Here is a 12,797-nt window from a genome sequence, read left to right on the forward strand (position 1 = left end):
GAAAAAAAGCTGAAGAAAGACAAGACAAACTCCATCCTAAGATAAACTTTATCCAAAACACAAAAAGAAAGCTAAGGAGTCACCCATAAATAACATGCAACAAAAAATAAGGTTTGATTCGAAAGTATAGTCTTTGGAGTGGTAGAGAAAAACAATGCAGCAATTAAAAAGTGTCTCCAAGATTAGCAGTGATGTCACTGGTTTAACATGCTTCTCTGTCTATGGTAAGGTTTGCTGTGGTAATTTTAATCTTAGACATCTGTGGACACAGGCTTTGCAGTAGTTACCGTCTGTCTTAGTCATCTAGTGCTGCTATAACAGAAATACCACAGGTGGATGGTTTTAGAAAAGACAAATTTATTCTCTCACAGTCTCCTAGGCTACAAGTCCAAATTCAGGGCATAAGCTCCAGGGGAAGTTTTTCTGTCTCAGTTGGCTCTGGAAGAAGGTCCTTGTCATCAATCTTCCACTGGTTGAGGAATTTCTCAGGCACAAGGATCCTAGGTCCAAAGGATGCAATCTGCTCCTAGTGCTGCTTGCTTGGTGGTGTGATGTCCCCCGTTTCTCTGCTCTCTTCTCTCTTTTATATCTCAAAAGAGATTGGCTTAAAACACTACCTAATCTTGTAGATCTCATCAACGAAACTGCCGCTAATCCATTTTATTAACATCATAGTGATAAGATTTACAACACATCGGAAAATCTCATCAAATGACAAATTGGTGGATAATCACACCACACTGGGAATCATGGCTTAACCAAGTTGACACATATTTTGGGGGGACACAATTCACTCTATGACATTGTCTAAAGGCTGAAATTTCTCTGCCCCTCAGTTATTTACATATTATAAACACTTCAATATCATTTCATTTTATCTTCCTGAAAGAGACTAAATTCTCCTCCAGTTTGTCTCATTTCCTTGGCAGTCAGGGAGTGTTACTGCTTCTCCGTTCATTTACTGAAAGAATATATATGTGAAGAGACATGATGGTCGTGTTATTGATGGTGCTCTCCAGTACGTTCTGATTGCCCTATTTGTACAAGGTACCAAAGGAAACCTGTTGCCATCGAGGTGATTTCGATTCATACTGTCCCTACAGGATGGAGTAGAACTGCCTTATAGAGTTTCCAAGGATCAGCTGGTGAATTCATACTGCTGAACTGTTGGGTAAGAGCCGAACTCTTAACCACTCTGCCAGCAGGGTGCATTTTTACAATAATGCCTCTGAAATAGGCTCTGCCATTCTAGAGACGTTTTGTGAGAAATTCTTACAAAGAATATGCGCGGGCCTTCCTGGATTCATAACTTCTTGCCCGCATCTAGTTGGTGATTACCCAGAGGATATTTTCTCTTTCTCTGTCTCAGGCTACACATCTCTTCTTGTGTTATGTCTTCACAGGCACATTTCTCACTTATCTTCCTGGTCTCTACCCCACTTACTGTCTCCTTTGCATCCTTCAAGTCACACAATACAGTGCTTTGAACTTGAGAGTTATTTAGAAATAAGGTTAATTATGCAATTGATACATTTTTGAGAGACAGTGGAATGTAGTTGTTCAAGATGTGGCTCTGGAGCTAGAGTTCTGGACTTGAATTCTAGTTCTGCTTTTTATGGGTTGCATGACTTGTGCCTGATTACCACTGTGAGTTACACATTCTCTTGTAAAATAGGAGAAATGACAATACATATCATGTAAGGTTGTTGAACAAATAAAATTACATAAAAAGATTTAGAATAACTCTGGGAAATTAATAAGCACTTATTAATCATATTTGGAACTGAAAAATTATAAGTAAATCAAACAATCTTGGGGTTTTAGAAAAAATGGCCAGGGATAAACTGGGGCAACTAACAGTTCCATAGGAATATTGTGTATTATACGGTCAGGGAAAACGCTGAGTAGGCTAGAACATCGTTTTTCCCCTGTGGCTCAGCCAGTGAGAAAGCAAAGGAGTTCTTCAAAGTACAGGAAAGGCAAGAAGGCGTTAATCTAAGTTGGTCTTAGGGTAGGGCCAGCGTTTTCCCAGCTGGTTGTTAGGTGCTGTCAGGTCGTTTCCAACTCATAGCGACCCTGTGTACAACAGAAGGAAACACTGCCAGGTCCTGTGTCAGCCTCACAGTCTTGCTATGTTTTAGCTCATCGTTATAACCACTGTGTCAGTCTGTCTTATTGAGGGTCTTCCTCTTTCTCCCAGACCCTCTACTTAACCAAGCAAGATGTCCTCCAGGGACTAGTTCCTCCTGTAACATCCAAAGTACGTGAGACCATGTCTCGCCATCCCCTTTCTCAGGAGCGTTGTGGCTGTGCTTCCTCCCAGACAGACGTGTTCCCTTTCTGGCGGTCCGCGGTATGTGCAGTGTTCTCTGCAAACAGCACGATTCAGAGTCGTCACTTATTCTCTGGTTTTCCTTGCTCATCGTCCAGCTTTTGCATGCACCTGAGGCTACTGAAAACACCATGTCTTGCGTCAGGCACACTTTACTGTTCAAGGTGACCTATTCACTTTTTAATACTTTACAGAGGACTTCTGCAGCGGATTTGCCCGATACACTACATCATTTGATTTCTTCACTGCTGCTCTCCTGGGTACTGATTGTGGATCCAAATAGATGAAATTCTTGAGAACTTCAGTCTTTTCTGTGTTTGTCATGATGTTGCTTATTGATCCAGCTGTGAGGATTTTTGTTCTCTTTGTATTGAGGTGTGATCCATACTGAAGGCTGCGGTCTTTGATCTTCCTCAGTAAGTGCTTCAAGTCCTCCTCACTTTCAGCGATCGAGGTTGTGTCATCTGCATAACGCAGGTTGTTAATGAGTCTTTCTCAATCCCGATTCCCCGTTCTTCTTCATATTATCCAGCTTCTTGGAATATTTCCTCAGTATAAAGATTGAATAACTATGGTGAAACGATACAACCTGGGCACACACCTTTAGTGATTTTAATCCATACAGTATCCATTGCTCTGGTCTAATGACTGCCTCTTGATTTATGTACATGTTTCTCAGGAGCACAATCAGGTGTTCTGGAATTGCCATCCTTTGCAATGGTGTGCATAATTTGTTATGATCCACACAGATAAATGTCTCCACATAGTCAATAAAACACAGGTAAACATCTTTTTGGTGTTCTCTGCTTTCAGCCAAGATCCATCTGACATCAGCAGTGATATCCCTCGGTCCACATCCTCTTCTGAAACTGGCTTGAGCTTCTGGTAGTTCCCTGTCAATTTACTACTGTATATGCTTTTGAATGATCTTCAGCAAAATTTAAGTTGCTGGTGTTATTAATAATATTGTTTGATAATTTTTTCATTCTTTTGGATCATCCCAGAAGGGGGTATTAATCCTTGGTGGCCTAAGGGCTGAGATTTAATGGGCATGTGTGTGAGAGGTAAGAGAAAAAGGCAGTCTGTGAGATTTGATTAGAGAAAATATTCCATCCCACTGAGAGAAGGAACAACCAAAGGATGACGCTCTCAGAGATGAAGTAGAAAAACACCTGCCCTACAGAGGGAGACAGTGATATGCACGCCTTAGTCAGCCTTAGTTTGGGAAGAGCAGAGAAAAGAGAAAAATTCCACTGATAGTTCTTGTCTGTAAATTTGTATTCATGGAGACATGAAGCCTAAACCTTATCAGTGTTGTGGTGCCAAAAAACCCCAAGTCTAAAATTATGCTTAAATGTGTTCTGGGCTAGTATTGCAATTAAGGTACCATACAGAAGTAATACAAATCATTTTTGAAGGAATATATCTCAAAGTCATTCTTCAAAGATTCCCACAGATGACATTCAAAGGAACACGAACTCATGATGAGAAATCATTGAACAGACAAATAAATAAGGTACCATGAACAAGAGTCAGCAATAACATAAAATTATACATTCAGACCCAGAAAACTACAGATATTTAGACTATTCAATAATAATTCTAAATACATTTGTTTAATATGTTTAAAAAAAAGAATGTTTGAGAGTTCAGTGAGTAAACCAGATACTTTTTTTAAAAATTGAATTTTAGGTGAAGGTTTACAGAAGAAACTAGTTTCTCATCAAACAGTTAGTACACACATTGTTCTATGACATTGCTTAACAACCCCACGACAGGTCAACACCCTCCCTTCTCAATGCTTGGTTCCCTATCACTAGCTTTCCTTTTCCCTCCTACCTTCCAGTCACTGCTTGTGTACCCCTTTAGTCTTGTTTTTTTTTTTTTTTTTTAACGTGGGCCTGCTCAATCTTTTGGTGAAAGGTGAGCTTTAGGAGTGGCCTCATTAGTGAGCTGAAAGGGTATCTGGAGCCATACTCTCCAGGTTTCTCCAGCCTCTGTCAGGTCAGCAAGTCTGGTCTTTTTTTGTGAGTTTGAGCTTTGTTCTACATTTTTCTCTAGCTCTGTCCAGGAACCTCTATTGTGATGCCTGTCAGAGCAGTTGGTGATGGTAGGTGGGCACCATCCAGTTTTACTGGACTCAGTCTGGTGGACGTTGTGGTGGATGTGGCCTATTGGTCCTTTGGACTAATCTTTCCCTTGTGTCTTTAGTTTTCCTCATTCTTCCTTGCTCCCAAAAGGGTGAGACCAGTGGAGTATCCTAGATGGCCACTCACAGGCTTTTAAGACCCCAGATGCTACTCACCAAAGTAGAATGTAGAACATTTTCTTTATAAACTCTGTTATGCCAATTGACACCCCCACGTGTCTGTCAGTTTTCCATACTGTGGGGGCTTGCGTGTTGCTGTGAAGCTGGAAGCTATGCCACCGGTATTCAGATACCAGCAGGGTCACCCATGGAGAACAGGTTTCAGCTGAGCTTCCAGACTAAGACAGACTAGGAAGAAGGACCTGGCAGTCTACTTCTGAAAAGCATTAGCCAGTGAAAAGCTTATGAATAGCAGTGGAACATTGTCTGATATAGTGCTGGAAGGTGAGCCCCCCAGGTTGGAAGGCACTCAAAAGATGACTGTGGAAGAGCTGCCTCTTCAAAGTAGAGTCGACCTTAATGACGTGGATGGAGTATAGCTTTCAGGACCTTCATTTGCTGATGTGGCATGACTCAAAATGAGAAGAAACAGCTGCAAACATTCATTAATAAATCAGAACCTGGAATGTACGAAGTATGAATCTAGGAAAATTGGAAATCGTCAAAAAAGAAATGGAATGCCTAAACATCGATATCCTAGGCATTAGTGAGCCGAAATGAACTGGTATTGGCCATTTTGAATCGGACAGTCATACAGTCTACTTTGCTGGGAATGACGAAGAAGAATGGCATTGCATTCATCGTCAAAAAGAACGTTTCAAGATGTATACTGAAGTATATCGCTGTCAGTGATAGGATAATATCCATATGCCTACAAGGAAGACTAGTTAATACAACTATTATTCGAATTTATGTACCAACCACTATGGCCAAAGATGAAGAAATAGAAGATTTTTATCAGCTGCTGCAGTCTGAAATTGATCGAACATGCAATCAAGATGCGTTGATAATTCCTGGCGATTGAAATGCGAAAGTTGGAAACAAAGAAGAAGGATCAGTAGTTGGAAAATATGGCCTTGGTGATAGAAACAATGTCAAATGATAGGATTTTGCAAGACCAACAAATTCTTCATTGCAAATACCTTCTTTCACCAACATAAACGGCGACTATACACATGGACTTCGCCAGACGGAACACACAGAAATCAAATTGACTACATCTGTGGAAAGAGACAATGGAAAAGCTCAATATCATCAGTCAGAACAAGGCCAGGGGACGATTGTGGAATAGACTATCAATTGCTCATATGCACGTTCAAGCTGAAACTGAAGAAAATCAGAGCAAAGAATGGGAATTCCAGAACACTTAATTGTGCTCATGAGGAAACTTTACATAGATCAAGAGGCGGTTGTTCGTGCAGAACAAGGGGATACTGATTGGTTTAAAGTCAGGAAAGGTGTGCGTCAGGGTTGTATTCTTTCGCTGTACCTATTCAATCTGTATGCTGAGCAAATAATTCGAGAAGCTGGACTATATGAAGAAGAACGGAACATCAGGATTAGAGGTAGACTCATTAACAAACTGCGTTATGCAGATGACACAACCTTGCTTGCTGAAAGTGAAGAGGATTTGAAGAACTTACTAATGAAGATCAAAGACCACAGCCTTCAGTTTGGATTGCACCTTAACATAAGGATAAGGAAAACAAAAATCCTCACAACCGGACCAATGAGCAGCATCGTGATAAATGGAGAAAGGATTGAAGTTGTCAAGGATTTCATTTTTCTTGTATCCACAATCAACAGCCATGGAAGCAACAGTCAAGAAATCAAAAGACTTATTGCACTGGGCAAATCTGCTGCAAAGGACCTCTTTAAAGTTTTGAAAAGCAAAGATGTCACCTTGAAGACTAAGGTGCACCTTACCCAAGCCATGGTATTTTCAGTTGCATCATATGCATGTGAAAGCTGGACAACGAATAAGGACGACCGAAGAAGAACTGACGCCCTTTGAATTGTGGTGTGGTGAAGAATATTGAATATACCATGGACTGCCAAAAGAACAAATAAACCTGTCTTAGAAGTACAACCAGAATGCTCCTTAGAAGCAAGGATGGCGAGACTGCGTCTTGCATACTTTGGACATGTTGTCAGGAGGGATCAGTCCCTGGAGAAGGACATCATGTCTGGCAGAGTACAGGGTGAGCAAAAAAGAGGAAGACTCTTAACGAGGTGGATTGACACAGTGGCTGCAATAATGAGCTCGAGCATAGCAATGATTGTAAGGATGGCTCAGGACCGGGGAGTGTTTCCTTCTGTTGTGCATAGGGTCGGTATGAGTCAGAACCGACTTGACGGCACCAAACAACAACAACATGCCAATTGAGCTATGTGTTCTCTGAGACCATGGTCCCCACAGCCCCCAGCCCCCAGCCCAGCAATTTGGTCCCTCAGGGAGTTTGGATGTGTCTATGGAGCTACCATATCCTTGCCTTCTATGGGTTGTGCTGGTTTTCCCAGTATCATGTACTGTCTTACCCTTCACCAAAGTTACCACTTATCTATTTTCTATGAAGTGTTTTCATTCCCCACCCCTCCCCTCCCTCATAACCATCAAATATTATTTCTTTTTGTATGTAAACCCTTTTCATGAGTTTTTACAGTAGTGGTCTCATACAGTATTTGTTCTTTTGTGATTGACTTATTTCACTCAGCATATTATCCTCCAGATGCATCCATGTTATGAGATGCTTCACAGACTATCATTGTTCTTTAGCATTGCATCATACTCCGTTGTGTGTAGGTATCACAGTTTGTCCATTCATCTGTTGATGGGCATCTGTATTGTTTCCATCTTTTTGCATTATGAACAATGCTGCACTGAACATGGGTGTACATAGGTCTATTCGTGTGAAGATTCTTTTTTCCCTAGGATATATTCCTACGAGTGGGATTGCTGGATCATACAGTATTTTTATTTCTGGCTTTCTAAGGAAGCACCATGTTGTTTTCCAAAATGGTTGTATCATTTTGCATTCCCACTGGCAGTGCATAAGAGTTCAGATCTCCCAGCAGCCTCTTCAACATTTGTTATTTTCTGTTTTTTTGATCCGTGCCAGTAATGCTGGGGTTTTGATTTGTGTTTCTCTGATGGCTGGAGCTGGTGAGTATTTCCTCATGTGTCTGTTGGCTGCGTGAGTGTCTTGTTTGGTGAAATGTCTGTTCATTTCCTTTGCCCATTTTTTAATTGGATTATTTGTCTTTTTGTTGTAGAGGTGTTGGTTTTCTTTTAGATTTTAGCGATTAGACCTTTCTCTGATTTCTAATAGCCAAAAATTCTTTTCCAGTCTGTAGGTTCTCTTTTCACTCTTTTGGTGAATTCTTTTCATGAGCATAAGTGTTTAATTTTTAGCAGATCCCAGTTATCTAGATTATCCTCTGGAAGCTTGTGTGTTGTTGGTTGTGATTTGTATCCTCTTAATGCCGTGTGTGAGGCCCTTTAGCATTGATCCTATTTTTTCTTCTATGATCTTCATAGATTTTGGTTTTATATTTAGGTCTCTGATCCATTTTGAGTTAGTTTTTGTATATGGTATGATGTATGGGTCCTGTTTCATTTTTTTTTGCCTATGGACATCAGTTTTGCCAGCACCATTTGTTAAAAAGACTGTCTTTTCCCCATTTGACGGACTTTGGGCCCTTGTTGAAGATCAGGTGACCATAGGTGGATGGATTTACCTTTGGGTTCTCAATTCTCTTCCATTGGTCAACGTATCTGTCATTGTACTACTACTACAGTGTTTTAACTACCATAGCTGTAGAGTAGGTTCTTAGGTCAGGTAATGCGAGTCCTGCTACTTTATTCTTCTTCTTCAATAGTGCTTTACTTATCCGAGGCCTCTTCCCTTTCCATATAAAGTTAATGTTAAGTTTTTCCATCTCTTTAAAGAATGTTTTTGGTATTGGATTGGTGTTGGATTGTATTTGTAAATTGCTTTGGGTAGAATTGTCATTTTCACAACGTTGAGGCTACCTATCCATGAGCATGGTATGTTTTTCCATTTATGAAGATCTCCTTTGTTTTCTTGCAGTAGTGTTTTGTAGTTTTCTTTGTATAGGTCTTTTACATCCCTGGTTAGATTTATTCCCAAGTATTTCATTTTTTTAGGGGCTATTATAAATGATATTTTTTTCCTGATTTCCTTTTCATCGATCTCTTTATTGGTGTATAGGAATCCAAATGATTTTTGTATGTTTATCTTGTATCCTGCCACTCTGCTGAATCTTTTTATTAGTTCCATAAGTTTTCTTGTGGAGTCTGTTGGATTTTCTAAGTATAGTATCATGTCCACAAATAGGGACAGTTTAACTTCTTTATTACCAATTTGGATGCCCTTTATTTTTGTTTCTTTCCTTATTGCTCTAGGTAAGATTTCCAACACAATGTTAAATAAGAGTGCTGGTAAAGGGCTTCCTTGTTTTGTTCCTGTTCTCAAGGGGAATGTTTTCAGCCTCTCTCCATTGAGAACAATGTTGGCCATTGGTTTTTCATACCCAAAACCCCAAACCCACTGCGTTCAAATAGATTCCAACTCATAGCGACCCTATAGGACAGAGTAAAACTGCCCAATAGAGTTTCCAAGGAGTGCCTCACGGATTCGAACTGGCGACCTTTTGGTTAGCAGCCATAGCACTTAACCACTGCGCCATCAGGGTTCCCATGGTTTTTCATAGATGCCCTTTATTATGTTGAGAAATTTCCCTTCTAGACTTATATTATTGAGAGTTTTTATCAAGAATGAGTGTTGGACTTTGTTAAATAGGTTTTCTGGGTTGGCTGATTGAGATGATCATGTGATTCGTTTCTTTCCTTTTATTTATGTGGTGGATTACATTGATTTTCTAATGTTGAACCATCCTTGCATACCTGCTATTAATCTTCCTTGGTCATGGTGTATTTTTTTTTTTTTGATATGACGCTGAATTCTATTGACTAGAATTTTTTTTGCAAATTTTTGCATCTATATTCATGAGAGATATTAGTCTGTAATTTTATTTTTTGTTGTATCTTTGCCTGGTTTTGGTATCAGCGTTATGCTGGCTTTATAGAATGAATTTGGATGTATTGCTTCCTTTTCTATGTTTTGAAATAGTTTGAGTAGCACTGGTGTAAACTCTTCTCTGAATGTTTGGTAGAATTCTCCAGTAAAGACATCTGGGCCAGGGCTTTTTTTTTAAATTGGGAGTTTTTGTTTTTTTATTACCTTTTCAGTCTCTTTTGTTATGGGTCTGTTCAGATTTTCACTATCATTTTGTGTTAATTTGGGTAAGTAGTGTGTCTCCAGAAATTAATCCATTTTCTTTAGGTTTTCAAGTTTGTTGTGGTATAGTTTTTCATAATACTCTGTTGTGATCCTTTTTATTTCAGTTGGGTCTGTTGTAATGTCCCCCCTTTCATTTCTTATTTTAGTTATTTGTGTTCTCTCCTGTTTTTCTTTTGTCAATTATGGCCAGTGGTTTGTCAATTTTGTCGATCCTTTCAAAGCACCAGCTTTTGGTTTTGTTGATTCTATTGTTTTTCTATTCTCCATATCATTTATTTCTGCTCTGATCTTTTTTTTTTTTTCCATTCTTTTGGTGGCTTTGGGCTTTTTTGCTATTCACTTTCTATTTTTTCAAGTTGTGTAACTAATGTTTTGATTTTGTCCCTTCCTTCTTTTTGATGTGTTCTACTAGTGCTATAAACTGACCTTGGAGGACTGCCATTGCTCTGCCCCAAAGGTTTCGGTATGATGTATTTTCATTCTCATTTGATTCTAGGAACTTTTTGATTCCATCTTTGATTTCTTGTACTACTCAGTCATTTTTAAGCAGGGTGCTATTCAGTTTCCAAGTAATTAATTTTTTTTTTCCCCTTACTCTTCCTGTTGTTAATATCTATTTCGATGGCATTGTGGTCAGAGAAGATAGTTTGTATTATCTCAGTGTTTTGGATTTTGTTGAGGGTTGCTCTGTGGCCTAAGATATGGTCTGTTCTGCAGAATGTTCCGTGTGTGTTGGAAAAGAGTGTGTACTTTGCAGCTGTTTGGTGGAGTGTTCTATATATGTCTATGAGTTTAAGATGGCTGCTTGTGCTCTTTCCCTCTTCTTTATCTTTGTTGAATTTCTTTCTAGATGTTCTGTCCTTTATTGAAAATGGTGTGGTTTTTTTTTTGGCAATTTCTGTTTTCAGTGCTGCTAGAGTTTGTTTTATGTGTTTTGGAGCCCTGTCATTGCGTGTGTAGATGTTTATTATGGTTAAGGCTTCATGATGGATCGTCCCTTAAATCATTATATAGTGCCCTTCTTTGTCTTTTTATGATGGATTTTGTTTTAAAGTCTATCTTATCTGAGATGAGTGTCACTGCCACTGCTCTTTTTTGGTAGTTATTTTCTTGATATATTTTTTTCCATCCTTTGATTTTTAATAAATTTATATCTCCGTTTCTAAGGTGTGGTGTCTTGTAGACAGCATATTGATGGATCCTGTTTTTTTTATCCATTCTGTCACTCCGTGTCTCTTTGTGGGTACATTTAGGCCATTTACATTCAGTGTAATTATTGATAGGTATGTTTATTGCTGTCATTTTGTAGCATTTTTTATTTTTGGTCCTAACATTTTCTTTGTTCCTCTTACTCTCCTGTGCCCAGCTCCTTTTGTTTTTGGATTTCTTTTTCATTTCTTTTGTTTTTGTAGATTTTGTGTTTATTGAGACTTTATGTTTCTCTTCTTTATTTCAATGAGTAGGTTCATTGACTTTTTTAGTGATTATCTTGAAATTTACCTTTATCTCTCTAGGTTTGAACCAGTCTATTATTACTTGTTATCACCTTGCTTTCCTCTCCATTAGAAAGTTCTATGCCTATATCATTTATTCCCTCTTTTATCGTTCTGATGTTGTCATTTACAGATTAACCTCTCTGGTCCCCTGTGCAATTGTTTTGGTTTTGGATAGTCTTTGAGAGTTCATTTCCTAGGTTGGTATCTGGCTGGTACAATCTTACATCCTAGATTCAGGGTGTGGTCTTATGTTAAACAACATACTTTTAACATCTTCTGGGCATATATGAGAAAAGAACAAAATGAAACCTTTAGAAGACAAAACAAATTCTTATGATTAAAATCTAAAACTCAGTGAATGGGTTAAGTAGCCAATTAACACAGCTTAAGATAGAATGGGAAACCCCGGTGGCCTAGTGATTAAGAGCTATGTCCGCTTACCAAAAGGTCAGCAGGTCGTATCCACCAGGCGCTCCTTGGAAATCCTATGGGGCAGTTCTACTCTATCCCATAGGGTCTATATCATCACTATGAGTTATAATTGACTCAACGGCAGTGGGTAAGATAGAATGAATGAGTTGGAGGACATATCTATAAAAATTAAGTGGAACACAGTATAGAAGTTCAAAAAAATATGGAGCTTTCAAAGAGGTGTAGAATATAATGAGAAGATCTAACATGCATTCAATTGGAGTTCTAGAGAGATACATAAGAGAAAAAAAGAGGGAGAAGCAATATTCAGAATACTGTTTAGTAGACAGCACACTGACCTAATACCATATTGAATGAATGAGCATTAGAGGAACCTATGCAGATCTTCACAATCACAAGGTGAACACCACTGCGTATCATAGATGCTCGATAAATCTCTTTGTTATCTTGCATTGTTAGTGATGATTATTCTGTTAAGAATGATAATGAATAAGATCTTCTGCTCACATTCCACAAAGTTTTACCTCCATTTACTCTCTCTGGAGGAACAAATCCCAAGTCTGGATGGTGAATACATTGTCTCATTGTCTGTTTGCTACCACTCTCCCCTTATCTTAACTTTCTGTTCTAATTAATTCCTTCATTCTGTCAGATTATTTCTGAAAATAGGGCACCTGAAAGGCACAATTAATCTGATTTAGAGAAATGGGCCCTTTGACCTTACTTTCCTAGTCATGACCTTATGCTCCTGTAGGGATTTTCTCTTTTTCTTCATTTTTGGGAACGTGGTGACTTGGAAATGACTGGGGAGAAGGAAAATGTTTTGAGCAGCCGATGTTGGCAAATATTTGTACTTCATAAAAATGTTTTATTCCATTAATACTGCTGTCTTTCTCTGACAGTCTTCAAGATGTCTACTTTCTTTCCTTGTACAAAACTCCCAGGCTACATTTGACAGCTTTTTCGTATAGTTAAAATATTTCATAATTTTCCTTCTACTTTGGGATCATCTGAATAAAAATATTTTTCTTGGAGGATATTTTAGTGATACCATAGAGAAAATG

Source organism: Loxodonta africana, chromosome 7, assembly GCF_030014295.1.
Source record: "Loxodonta africana isolate mLoxAfr1 chromosome 7, mLoxAfr1.hap2, whole genome shotgun sequence".
NCBI classification, from domain to species: Eukaryota; Metazoa; Chordata; class Mammalia; order Proboscidea; family Elephantidae; genus Loxodonta; species Loxodonta africana.